General features: G+C 45.9%; 1 protein-coding gene across 1 annotated transcript in view; it reads right to left on the bottom strand.

Moving 5' to 3' along the window:
* cyb561 (cytochrome b561) overlaps positions 1 to 3624 on the bottom strand; it is a 31460-nt gene extending 27836 nt beyond the window's left edge. The window contains exon 1 of the mRNA XM_068013143.1: positions 3250 to 3624. The gene's annotated coding sequence lies outside the window, so the exon portion shown is untranslated. The remainder of the gene's footprint in view (positions 1 to 3249) is intronic.
* Positions 3625 to 14047: the final 10423 nt, after the last annotated feature.

The following is a 14047-nucleotide window of genomic DNA, read 5'->3' as shown; positions in this document are numbered from 1 at the left end:
AATGTTAAGGTGTTTAGCATCATTGAAAACAGATTGCTAGGCCCAGATAAAATGTATCCCAGGGCTGGTAAGAGAAACAACTGAGGAAATAACAGGGGCTCTGACCATCATTTTCCAGTCCTCTCTGGCTACAGGTGTGGTGTCAGAGGACTGGAAGACAGCTAACATTGTGCCGTTATTTAAAACGAGAGGAAGGGATAGAGAGAAAAATTATAGGCCAGTCACCTCGGTGATGGGCAAATTATTGGAAAAGCATCTGAGGGTCAGTGTAAATTGTCAGATTGGCACAGATTAATCAAGGATAGTCAGCATGGAGTTGTTAAGGGAAGATCGACTTAACTGAATTTTTTGAGAAGATGACAAGAAGGGTTGATGAGGGAAGCGTGTTTGATGTGGTCTGCATGGACTTTAGACAAGGTCCCACATGGCAGAATGGTCAAAAAAGTAAAAGCTCACGGGATCCAAGGGAAAGTGGCAAATTGCATCAAAAATTGGCTCAGTGGCAGCAAACAAAGGGTTGACAGCTGTTTATGTGACTGGAAGACTATTTCCAATGGGGTTCCGCTGGGCTCAGTACAGGATCTCCTGCTGTTCATGGTGTATATCAATGAATTAGACTTCATCGTGCCTCGTACATTTAAGAAGTTTGTGGATGATGCAAAGATTGGTCATGTGGTTAATAGTGAAAAAGAAAGCTGTAGATTGCAAAAGAAATCAATGGAATGGTCAGGTGGGCAAAAAAGTGGCAAATGGAATTCAATCCAGAGAAATGTGACATAATGTGGGGAAGACAAGCAAGGCAAGGGAGTGCACAATAAATGGTAGAATACTGAGAAGTGTAGAGGAACAGAGGGACCTTGGACTGCATGTCAACAGATCCCTGAAGGCGGCAGGACAGGTGGATAAGGTGGTCAAGAACGCATACAGGATGCTTTCCTTTATTGGCCGCGACATTGAATGTAACAGCAGGGAGCTTATTCTAGAACTGTATAAGACACTAGTTAGACCCTCAGCTAGAGTACTGCGCACAGTTCTGGTCACTGCATTACAGGAAGGGTGTGATCCCATTAGAGAGGGTACGAGGCAGATTTACAAGGATGCTGCCAGCACTGGAGAACTTATTTATGAGGAAAGTTTGGATAGGCTGGGGTTGTTGTCTTTGGAACAGGGAAGGCTGAGGAGAGATTTAATTAAGGTGTACAGAATTATGAGGGGCCTAGTTAAAGTGGTTAGGAAGGATCTATTTCCCTTAGCAGAGAGGTCAATAATCAGGGAGCATAGTTTTAAAGTAACTGGCAGAAGCATTAGAGGGAAGCTGAAGAGAATTTTTTTTTCACCCAGAGGGTGGTGGGGATTTGGAACTCACTGCCTAAAAGGGTAGTAGAGGCAGAAACCCTCATCACGTCGAAAATATATTTGGATATGCACTTGAAGTGCTGTAATCTATAGGGCTGCGGATCAAGAGCTGGAAAGTGAGATTAGGCTGGATAACTTTTTTGGCTGATACATACACCTTGGGTCGAATGGCCTCCTTCTGTGCCATAAATTTTCCACGTTTCTTTGAGAAGCTGAATGACCTCCTGCTCTTCCTATGTTAATCCTTAGGCATGATTTTACCCATAGCAAGATCCATTATAATGAGGAGCAGTGAGGCGGGTTAGCAGTTCAGTTGCTGTTGGTTTAAAAAGGAATATTGACCAGGATTCCTCCCTATCCTTCTCCTCATAGTGTCACAGGATCTTTAATATTCAACTAAACCACAAAACGGCACTTTGTCTAATATTTCTTCTGAAAGATGTCACTTCTGACACGAAGGTGTTCCGCATTGAAATATCGACCGATTGAGGCTTGAATTCAGAACTTTCATACTCGGGGAGGAGTGATTTCGATTGATTCAGACTGAGACTGCTCACATACTTACCATTCTGCTGGGAACAGGGGAAATCGTCATTAACCTGTTTCTGATGTTGCTACACAGTGGCCAGTGTAATGTCTCTCTCTGTACCCCTGGAATAATCACTGCCTCCATCAAATCACCAGAGTGCTTCCTCCCTCCCAGTATTCCCCGAGAGACACTTGTATTCCTGGAGGGATCACTTCTCCTTGATTCCTGGAGAAACTCCTGAATTTCTGGAGTAAATTCCTCCTTGTATTCTCAGAGAGACACCCCATACCCACCTGCCCCTACCCCCTCCTCCACCACCTACCCACCTCCCCCCAACCCCCTCCTCCACCACATTCCCAGAGCTGTGTTTAATTTATTGCACTGAGTTTGGAAACAATTTCTGAGAAATGACACTTCATAATGGTGCAGTGATAGATAGCGATTCCACTGCCCAAAGGAGTTGTCTAACATTCACTATCAATCTGGCCTGCACACCAGGACCATCTCAAAACAGCACAAAAAGGCTCTTAAAAGAGGCACCTTTAAGATAATTGGCAAAAGAACCAGAGGGGCGATGAGGATTTTTTTAAATGATTTTTTTCTATGCATACATAGTTGAAAAGGAAACATTTGCAGAACTATGGGAAAAGAGCAAGGGAGTGAGAATAATTGGATAGCTCTTTCACAGAGCTGGCAAGATGGGATGAATGTCCTCCTCCTGCGCTGTAAGATTCCAATAAATTTTGCACATGTTTTAGGATTCCTGAAGATCTTTCTACTTTGCATTTTTTAACTCTGGAAGCGTTTTGTCACCACATTCAGAGTCAGCAGACAGTTCAGGGCTTTGTGTTTAACATGAAACCCAGACACAGCAATCATTCTGTACTTTTGCACGACAGTAAACTAAGCGGAGATTGCTTCAACATCAAGGTCTTGTCCTTGGGCGGTTGAGTCTGTCCACTGCTGATAATCTGGGTTCGTGTACTGAGGAGAGCAGGCTGAAGGGAGGAGTCTCCTGAGCGTTGTCAGATACACTCCTGCAATGCCTTAAATTCATGAAAGAAAGTAAACAGAACCAACACAAGACAGCAAAGTACAGAGAACAGACCCTGCTGTTTGCCTCAGAATTAGATTGTCTTCTACAATTTAATGTGAAAGTGCTGATCTTACCCACCCATCAACACTTCCAGACACCTTTACACGGGATTTTTGTTGACAAAACACACCCTATTTCTAAGCGTAACCCTCTGAAAAGTCCCGCACACTCTCTCACACTGTCACACTCATTAGTGGCTCTCCTGAGAAGGCACAGTTGCTGACAACAATGTTTTTGAAATTGTGGAATACAACAAGAAAGAGCTTACCGAATGGACCAACGATCAGATTTCAGCTGTTGCTGTGCTCCGGTGACCCGTCACAGGGTGACACACCTAGACGTCATCAAAAGGAAGAAAAATAATCTACTGGGTTGTTACTCCCATGAGGAAGAAGAGCTGAAGGAATTGATGGCCCCGTGAGTTCAGTCACTGGGGATCAAATCTTGGTTAGGTTCTGCTGAGTCGCAGTAAGAGGTTGTGACTGTAGGAATGTGCTCATACACTTATGAAACAGGAAGACACTGAGCTGCCAAACATACTTATGAAAGCCAGTGCTCTCCGACTTGCCCATGTAGGTTGTACTGAACAAGGAAGCATATCAGCTGGCCAGGCCCAGCCTCTGGGCCTAGCTAGTTGCCATGGTGATGCAGAAGGCAGACTAATAAAGCTGTTAGCTGTTTCTGCACCTGCTGATTCCAACAAAGAACTCTGAGTCATACATTCTCAGTGCTGAATTTTTAATCTTTGTTGAAACAAGGCCTTCTCCTTATCGATATGTGTGCCTAACTAGTTCTAGTAGTAGGACACCGAACACAATTGCACTCCCTGTGTGGTCTTGTTTGTAAAGATTCAGGATTGAATGAAACTGGAGAAAGGATGGCCTGGGTGCTACGATATACAATATTAGTGTATAAATACGACATGCTTAGTGGAAGTTTGTTCAGCCTCTGTTTTAGCTAACGTGTTGCCATCCTTCCTGGATTTCTCCAGATTCTCTGGGATTTAAAGATTAATTTCCAGGGCACTAGGCAAGCAATCCAGAAAAAAGATCTTCAGGCTATTACATTCACGTGTGGTTTTCACTTTGTTTAAATGCTCGTCTAGTCCGATGGTTTGCACCCCAGGTTGCTAAGAGCAGTAGGGGTGGAGATCGCAGAAGGGCTTGCCATAATCCTCCAATCTTCTCTAAATACCAAGGAGGTACCAGAAGATTGGAGAGTAGCAAATATGACACCCTTAGTCAAGAAAGGGTGTAAGGACATTTCTCGTAACTACAGGTGAGTCAGTTTAACATCAGTGGTGGGTAAGGTTTTAGAAACAATAAACAGGGAAAAAATCAAATGTCGTTTGGAGAGGTTTGAGTTAAGCAAAAATAGTCAGCATGGATTTGTAAAAGGCAGAACATGCTTGACTAATCTAATTGAATTTTTTGAAGTAACAGAGAATGAATATGAAGGGAATGTCTATATGGGTTTTGAAAAAAGCGTTTGATAAAGCACCACATAAAAGGCTGGTTAACAAAATTGAGGCTCATGGAATAGGAGGGTCAGTGTCAACTTTGATTTAAAAAAAATTGGCTTAAGGATAGAAAACAGGGAGTCATCGTAAATGGTTGTTTTTTCAGACTGGAGGATGATAGACAGTGGTGTTCCCCAAGGGCCAGTGCGAGGACCACTGCCTTTTTTGATATATATAAATGACTTGGATATTGGAATACAGAGTAAATTAAAAAATTTGCCGATGATATCAAACTTGGAGGAGTGGCGAACAGTGAGGATGATACCAATCGATTGCAACAGGACATAGCAGAATGGGCAGACAAGTGGCAGATGGAATTTAATACAGAGAAATGTGAGGTAATGCATTTTGGCAGAAGGGTTAGTGAGAAGCAACATAGACTTAATGCCATAATTCTAAAGAGTGTGCAGGCAAAGAGGGACCTGGGGGTTCATGTGCATCAATCTTTGAAGGTGGCAGGACATATTGAGAGCTTAGTTAGTAAAGCATATGGAATCTTGGGCTTCATAAATAGAGTGTTATGATCAGGTGAGGAGGGGTCAAAAAGTTCCCCTCTTGTCCCTCTCTTTGATTGACCGCAACAGGGTTTATTTCTTTTAAACAGTGGATATGCTTACCAATTCAGTGAGTGTTTAACCCTTTATGTGCTATGATCATAAAAGGACCAATCAGACAGTTGTTCTTGAGTTTAAACAAGAAAGAGGTTAGTTGATTGTACTTAAAACCAAAACCCGATCTAAATAAAATAATAAGCTACACTCCAACTTTCACACACAACCATACATGAGAATCACACATACACAAATAGGTTACAAAGTGGAGAAGACTAGGTTGGTTGGATTACAGTCCAGAACAATCAAAAAGAATATGCAGTCTCTGGAGTCTGGTAATTCAGTTGTCATCTGGATGAACTCGTTGATCCTGAAGTTTCTGGCTGGTAGATGGGGTCAACTAGTACAGGCTTTTCTTGGAGACAGTGATGCAGGTGGTTTTCTTCCGGGGGTTTCTGTCTGCAACAATGATAGGCTTGGATGTTTGCAGCCAGCAGGCAGGGTTCGAACTTGCAAGGTCACCTAGAAAAAGAGAGAGACACCACCCCGCACCCCCACCTCGACTTGGGTCCTTCACTGGTCAAACTGAGGTGCTTTCCTGCTGTAGAGAGAAGGAACTGTAGGTTTTCACCCAGATGGAGGGTCTCTCACATGATGGCCAGTGTATTCTCTCTTTTGCACTTTAATTAAATCATGACTACAAACTCTAATTTCTCTCAGGTCCCATTGTTTCAATGTTTACCCTTTGTGTGGATCATCTCCACCAAAAGAACAAAGAACAGTACAGCACAGGAACAGGCCATTCGGCCCTCCAAGCCTGCGCCGATCTTGATGTCTGTCTAAACTAAAACCTTCCGCACTTCCGGGGACCGTATCCCTCTATTCCCATCCTATTCATGTATTTGTCAAGATGTCTCTTAAACGTCGCTATCGTACCTGCTTCCACCACCTCCCCCGGCAGCAAGTTCCAGGCACTCACCACCCTCTGTGTTAAGAATTTGCCTCGCACATCCCCTCTAAACTTTGCCCCGCTCACCTTAAACCTATGTCCACTAGTAACTGACTCTTCCACCCTGGGAAAAAGCTTCTGACTATCCACTCTGTCCATGCCGCTCATAACTTTGTAAACCTCTATCATGTCACCCCTCCACCTCCGTCGTTCCAGTGAAAACAATCCAAGTTTATCCAACCTCTCCTCATAGCCAATGGGTGACACAGTGGTGCGGTGGTTCGCACTACAGCCTCACAGATCCAATGACTCAGGTTCGATTCTGGGTACTGCCTGTGTGGAGTTTGTAAGTTCTCCCTGTGTCTGCGTGGGTTTCCGCCGGGTGCTCCGGTTTCCTCCCACAGCCAAAGACTTGCTGGTTGATAGGTAAATTGGCCATTATAAATTGTCCCTAGTGTAGGTATGTGGTAGGGAATATGAGATTAATGTAAGATTAGTATAAATGGGTGGTTGTTGGTTGGCACAGACTCGGTGGGCCAAAGGGCCTGTTTCAGTGCTCTATAAATAAAAAATACCCTCCAGACCAGGCAACATCCTGGTAAACCTCTCCAAAGCCTCCACATCCTTCTGGTAGTGTGGTGACCAGAATTGCACACAATATTCCAAGTGTGGCCTAACTAAGGTTCTGTACAGCTGCAGCATGACTTGCTAATTTTTATACTCTATTGCCCCGACCGATGAAGACAAACCTGCCGTATACCTTCTAAACTACCTTATCCACCTGCGTTGCCACTTTCAGTGATCTGTGGACCTGTACACCCAGATCTCTCTGCCTGTCAATATTCCTAAGGGTTCTGCCATTTACTGTATACTTCCCAGTGTTAATGTTCCAAGATTGCTTTGAATGTCTTGTTAATGAAGGCAAGGTAGGTAGCCCATTCGAAATGCTCAAGCCATTGTTCTGGAGGGAGATTTTACCAGACCTACGTCTCCACCTCTATACATTGATATGTAAGGTATTTAGATGCAAATTGTGGTGGCCATTTTAGCTGCTAGCAGTGATCCTTTTAGCAGTTTTTGTCTTGTGATTTCTTTTTAAAGTTTAATTCAGGTATCCAACCAATGGATTTAAAAAAACAAAGTGACCCCTGACAACGCAGCAGCCAACCAACATCATCAGAACGCTCCAGGCTACGCACATGCACAAAGGGTCGTCTGCTCTCAGTGAGATGCTGCGCATGCGCAGCCTACGTCTTGCCAGGACTAATTGACGCATGCGTGGGAAAACATCATCGCGTAACGCCAACATCATCGAGCGGTTGAATGGGGCACTTTGAGGCAGGAGCTCGATCCCCACCACTCGTTCCCCCCAACTCAGCTGCTCGCTCCCCCCGCCCGCTTCCCGCCACTCAACTACTCTCTCTTGCCCCACTGGCCACTCTCCCCCCTCAGCCACCCTCTTCAGGCCTCGATGCTTTGTCCCCCCTCCTCCCCACTGGCCGCTTCCACCCCCTCAACTGCTCGCTCCAGACCTTGCCACTGCTGCCCCCCACTCCCCTCGGTCGATTGTTACCCGCTACTCGCTTCCCACCCCGCCACCTCGCTACCCCGCTCTCCGACCACTCGCTCCCCACATCCCCCCCCCCCCCTTTCAGCCACTAGCTCTAGGCCAGGCCACTTCCCTCCTCTCAGCCACTCACTCCTACGTCGCCCCGTCACCCTTCACAGCCCACCTTGCTTCTTTGGGCGGCGCACGGAGAACGATCGAACGTGGGAGTGAGTGACCGAGAGGCAGGAAGTGGCATAGCTTGGAGCTAGCGGCTGGGGGGTGGGGGGGGTGGGTAAGCGGGGAGCGAGCAGCTGGAGAGCGGGGTGGGGGGGGGCAGGTGCGGGAAGCCAGGAGCAGGGAGGGGAAGGGGGGGAGCAGTGGTGAGATCTGGAGTGAGCAGCTGAGGGAGGGGGGAAATGGCAAGGCTGTAGTAAGTGCTTAAGGGAAGGCAGAGGGGAGCCAGCGGTGAGAAGATGGGTGCAGGAGGGAGCGGCAAAGAGAAGCGCAATGGCAGGAGGGAGAGGGGGACTGTTGGGGGTGAGATAGAGGCGGTGATGGCAGCCATCGAGGGGATTTTTGGGCTGAAGTTGTTTTTCTGTGATAAATTGAGCAGCGCCATCTTTAATCCTGGCAGCTGTCTGAATGTCGCAGACAGTGATGTTTAAGTGGAAGAGGCTGCATTGCGCATGTGCTAGTACTGCGCCACCTAGTGGTTGTGTTGTCAACAAAAGCAGCCTGAAGAAAAATCATCATTCAGCATAGCATGCATTCCTGACACCTCCATACCACACAGAATGAAATGTGACGACAGGAGCATTTCATTATAAGATCATTGGTAACAAAAGGAACTGTACACACACATTCATCTTCAAACACTCACCTCCAAATCTTTCACTGCCATAGCTATGCTCTAGTTTAATTTTCATCCGGGATTGGGCATGAGCACAACTGGGGAACTCCAGTTGCTCTGACTGGGCTCAATCAGCTTGTTTTCTAGCATATACTGAATTTCCTCCCAAACCTGGGTCAGTTTCCTGGGACCTAGGTGATAGGGATTTTGTTTTATGGGAGGGGTCTCATCCTACATCCACATTGTGTAGGGTTAGGGCTGTGCACCCTGGTTTGTCTCTGCAGATCCCTTTGAATGCTGTGAGCAGCCTTATTAGGGCTCCTCTCTGTTCTGCATTGAAATAGGATTTAAATAAGTGTCTAATTTTCCTTACATTTTGGTGTTGGCTAACCGGACGGTAGGGGGTTCAATTTGTGAATCCTCCAGGCCTCCCTCTAACTCGTCCTCACTGTCCTGTTCATCCTCCTCTTTCCTGACTGCCTGACAGACTTGTGCATGTTTGTCCCCTTCCCGGCTGTGATACTGCTTTAACATATTGATGTGGCCTTTGTTTTTTCCTACAGTCTGTGGTGTCAATTAAATAGTTCACTCTGCCAATTCTCTTTACTACTTGATAGGTGCCACTGAACCAGGCTTTCAATGGTTCACCCTGTATTGGGAGGAGCACTAACATATGGTCTCCAGGCCGAAATGTTCTGGTCCTGGCATGTTTATCCACCTGCCTTTTCATAGCTGTCTGGGAGTTTTTTAGATGTGTCTGAACCACTGCACAGGCTCTCCTGAGCCGCACCCGGATGATGGAGATGTAGTCTAACATGGAACATTCATCCCTGTGTCCCAAAGGCCTCTCCTTGATTAGTTTTAGAGGACCTCTCATCTCGTGTCCATAAACTAAATTCAAACAGACTAAAGCCAATGGACTCATTGGGTGAGTCCTTGGTGGCAAACTGATTCAGGATTTTCCTGGAGACAGTGATGTAGATGGTTTTCTTCCCAGGGTCTCTGTCTGTAATAATGATAGGCTTGGATCAAACTTGCAAGGTCTTCAGGAGAGAGAGAGAGAGAGAGAGAGAGAAAAAGAGAGAGAAAGGGAGAAGCCAACTGGGTCCTTCACTGGTCAATCTCAGGTGCTTTCCTGCTGTAGCGAGAAGGAACTGCAAGTTTTCACTCAGATGCAGGATCTGTCACATGATGGCCCAGTGTATTCTCTCTTTTCCACTTTAATTAGATCAGGTCTAAGAACTCCAGTTTCTCTCAGGTCCCATTGTTTCAGTGTTTACCCTTTGAGTGGTTCGTCTCCACCAGTATTAATGTTCCATATATTGACAGCATAGTTAGTAAAGCATATGGGATCTAGGGCTTCATAAATAGTGTTACGATGTGGTGAGGAGGGGTCGAAAGGCTCCCCTCTTGTCCCTGTCTTTGAATTGACCGCAATAGGGTTTATTTCTTTTTAACAGTGGATATGCTTACCAATTCAGTGAGTGTTTAACCCTTTATGTGCCATGATCATAAAAGAACCAATTGAACTGTTGTTCTTGAGCTTAAACAAGAAAGAGGTTAGTTGATTGTACTTAAATGTCTTGTTAATGAAAGCAAGGTAGGTAGCTCATTCTAAATGCTCAAGCCATTGTTCTGGAGGGAGATCTTACCAGACCTATGTCTCCACCTCTATACATTGATATGTAAGGTATTTAGATACAAATTGTGGTGGCCATTTTAGCTGCTAACAGTGATCCTTTTAGCAGTTTTTTTGTCTCCTGCTTTCTTTTTAAAGTTTAATTCAGGTTTCCACCTCATGGGTTGAAAAAAAACATAATTTGGCATAGCAAGTGTTCATGACAAGAGGCATTGGAGCAAAGGAGATCGAGGAGAGAACTAATAGAGGCGTACAAAATTATAACATGTTTAGATAAGTTAGACAAAGAAAAACTGTTTCTATTAGCTGATGCTACAAGGATGTTGGATCCCATTAGTTACACAAAGAGAGACAAAGTCCGACTGTAGCTTTAAGAAACTTTATTGCAGTACTTCTTTGGTTACTTCATCAGCAAAGCAAACAACAACAACACCTGGGCTCTTCTCTCCTCTCTCCTGCCTGAGCAGGGAAAACAAGCCTTTCCTTATAGTTCTTCATACACATCAGTGACACCCCCTTTATGTTCCCAATTGGTTTACAAACTTTGTAGTTTCTTGGTGTCAGGGCCTGATTGGGGTACTGCCTTGTCACCCTCTCCTCAAGCAGTTTCTTATTCCCCTATTTCCTTGGAACGTTGGGCTGATTGTTGTACAATAGGCTACTCTTCGGCAGGCTGCAGCTGTCCTGTTAGTTTTTAGCTTGTTAGTCTATTTCTACTGATAAGCTGTCTGTGCAGCTCCAAGGTTAGTTTGTTAGTAATACATGATTGATTAATTATTTCATCTTAAATGTCCCCATATTATTCTGTTCTCGAAAATTCTGTTATCACAGTCTCCCCTTTGATTCTTCAAACACTTTTAAGAATCATTCCCTTGATCCCACCGAGGTGCCTTTAATGGTCTCTACTTGTTTAGAAACAGCCTTCAACACCCGGAGGAGTCACATTCAATACGTTGCCTCTTGTGCCACAGGAGGGGCCCGCGGGAACTCTGTAAAGGCATAAGTTTTGCAGGGGCTTCAGTTACTTGTTTACAACAACACTTAATAAGCAAAAACATCAAATACAGAATTACAACTATAACTAGAAATAAGACCAAACCCTGTACCACTGAAGTCCCTATCGAGCCCAGCCAACTGGTCGCCCAACCCCATAAGGTGGAAGCTGGGGGTTGCTTTAGCTTTTCCATCTCCTTTCGGATGTGTGCTGCCAGATCGGAAATTTCTTCGGAGCTATCTGGAATGTATGTACAGCACTCGGGTCCTATCAGGTCACATGTACCCCCCTTTTCTGCTAGGACAAAATCTAAGGCCATTCGGTTCTGGAGTGCTACGGTGCAGATAGCTACCATTTCTGCATTTATTTTATCAAGGGCTTCGGCGGTGTCATTGGCCACTTTCTCTAGGACAGAAGCCATATTGATAGATTCCCTGGCTATTTTACCTGTCTCGTACCACGGGAACATGATCGAGAAAAATATCTCAGTCTCAGTGATAGCTCGTCTCCTTCTTCGTCCCTGAGGTGGCTTATACAGGGAGGTCAAATGATGGATATAAGGTGTAACATAACCTAAGTAACATGATCCTGTCCAGAATTTCGGTAACCAGGGATAGGCTTTGTTGCCGCAAATAAAATAAGTACCGTTGTAGGCAATGGGGTTTCTAGCTGTTTCGGGGTCCACCCACCAGGTGGCGTCACAATCTTTTAGTTCCTCAAGGTCCCGCAGGAGAATAGATTTAGCGCCTGGAGTCACATTGAAATAGTGGGAGCAGTTACTTTGTCCCACTTCTCGTCCACCATTTTGGTCTGTAACCAGGCATATGAATCCCTGTGGTCTTCCTACGCCTGAGGTGTTAGTAAGGACCAAGAACGGAGGTTCTTGGGTCCGATTGTAATGGGGCTGGTACCACCCCATAAAAGCTCGTCTGCTCCGAGACCCTTTTGCGATCCATTCCGCCGACTCTGATGCATTAAACGGAATGGGAAGTAAGGGGATGCCTCCCCTGGAGTGGATAGGCACGTGTGCACATATCCAAGGGCGGCACAGTGGCACAGTGGTTAGCACCGCAGCCTCACAGCTCCAGGGACCCGGGTTCGATTCTGGGTACTGACTGTGTGGAGTTTGCAAGTTCTCCCTGTGTCTGCGTGGGTTTTCTCCGGGTGCTCCGGTTTCCTCCCACAAGCCAAAAGACTTGCAGGTTGACAGTTAAATTGGCCATTATAAATTGTCACCAGTATAGGTAGGTGGTAGGGAAATATAGGGACAGGTGGGGATGTTTGTTGGGAATATGGGATTAGTGTAGGATTAGTATAAATGGGTGGTTGATGTTCGGCACAGACTCGGTGGGCTGAAGGGCCTGTTTCAGTGCTGTATCTCTAATCTAACAGCGGGAGAGCTTAGCTTCTTTGGCATAAGTATAGGTCATGTAAAGGAAAGAGTTAACATGTAATACTCTGGACACTCGATTTGTTTCCCCATGTGGACAGGTTTGGTTAGACAAAAATGAGCAACTACTTAAAATACATGCAAAGAAGATAATACAAATTTTAAACATGGTACATGGTAGCAATTAACAATTCGGCGTTTAATCACGGGTCGCTCGTTTTACGTGAGAGGCGTGTATCCAGGCTTTCTTTCCTTCGACTTTAACTGCTGACTGGGTGGTCAGTAGCACTTGGAAAGGTCCCTCCCAATTGGCGCCCAAAGGTTCTTTGTGTATTTTCTTCACGTAGACCCAGATTCCCGGGATGATGTCATGCCCTCCTTCTGGTGGGTCACCCCAAGCTGCCGATACCTGTGAGGAAGCAGAACTGACAGCATTTGTTAGGTTCTGGCAATATTCTAGTAAAGTGTCACTCATCAAGTGACAATCAGCTTTACACAGATCAATTGTTCCCGGTAAAGACATGGGTCTCCCTGTTATTACTTCAAATGGGCTCAAGCCTGTAGTTCTATTCGGGGTCGCTCTGATACTACACAGGACTATCGGCAACGCCTGAGGCCACTTTATTCCTTCCTGGTGATACTTGGATAGTCGCTGTGTTAGCGTCTGATTCATTCGTTGCACCTGGCCTGATGACTGGGGATGATGAGGACAGTGTAAATCCCACGTAATGTTCAGTAGTCGACTGACTTCCTGACAGACCGCGCCTGTGAAATAAGTTCCTTGATCAGAGTCAATGCTGACCAGTACTCCCCATCTGGGGATGTAATCCTTACACAGGACCGTCGCGGTGTGATTGGCCATGGCTCTTCTAGCTGGGACGGCCTCTACCCATCTAGAAATTTTATCAACGATGACTAAAATGCCGGTGTATCCCTGGCAAGGTGGGAGAGTGATATAGTCGACTTGTAAGCACTGGAATGGGCCGGGGCTGGAGCAGGGGCTTTCAGTTGAGGCATTATTGTAGTGGGTCCTGGATTGTTTTTCTGACAGATCACGCAGCGGTCAGCTACCAGCTGTGTGTGTTTCTTAAACCCTCGACCCCACCAGCTTTTCTGGAACCGTGCCGTCATCTGTTATGGGGCCAGGTGTCCCCAGGAGTGAATTTGTTGGGCTAAAAAGGGCATCAGCGCCTGTGGTGTGACGGGTTTCTCGGTGTCCCTTTGCCTCCATATGCCGTTGTCACATATCTTCATCCCTGCTTCCATCCAGGTCCATTTTTCCTCTTTGGAACATTCACTCTGCATCACCTGTAGGTCTTGTGTCAGATGGGACGCATTCAGTTTACATATTTGCGTCCGTGCGTCCGGGGATCACCCTGCGAGGCGGCTTCCTTGGCTGCCTTGTCGGCCAGGGCATTCCCTTTGTTTCCATGGTGTTGTCTTTCGTATGGGCTTTACATTTCAATATGGATACCTTTTGTGGCAATTGCATGGCCTCCAGTAAGTCTCGGACCTCTTTCCCATTTCGAATAGGTGTACCAGCAGCAGTGAGAAATCCTCTTTTTCACCACAACTGACCAAAGTCGTGAGCGACTCCAAAAGCATACCGTGAGTCTGTGTAAATA

The sequence above is a fragment of the Heterodontus francisci genome, chromosome 33 (assembly GCF_036365525.1).
Source record: "Heterodontus francisci isolate sHetFra1 chromosome 33, sHetFra1.hap1, whole genome shotgun sequence".
Taxonomy (NCBI): Eukaryota; Metazoa; Chordata; class Chondrichthyes; order Heterodontiformes; family Heterodontidae; genus Heterodontus; species Heterodontus francisci.
The sequence above is the reverse complement of the archived record's forward strand: the minus strand, read 5'-3'. Positions and strand labels throughout refer to the sequence as shown.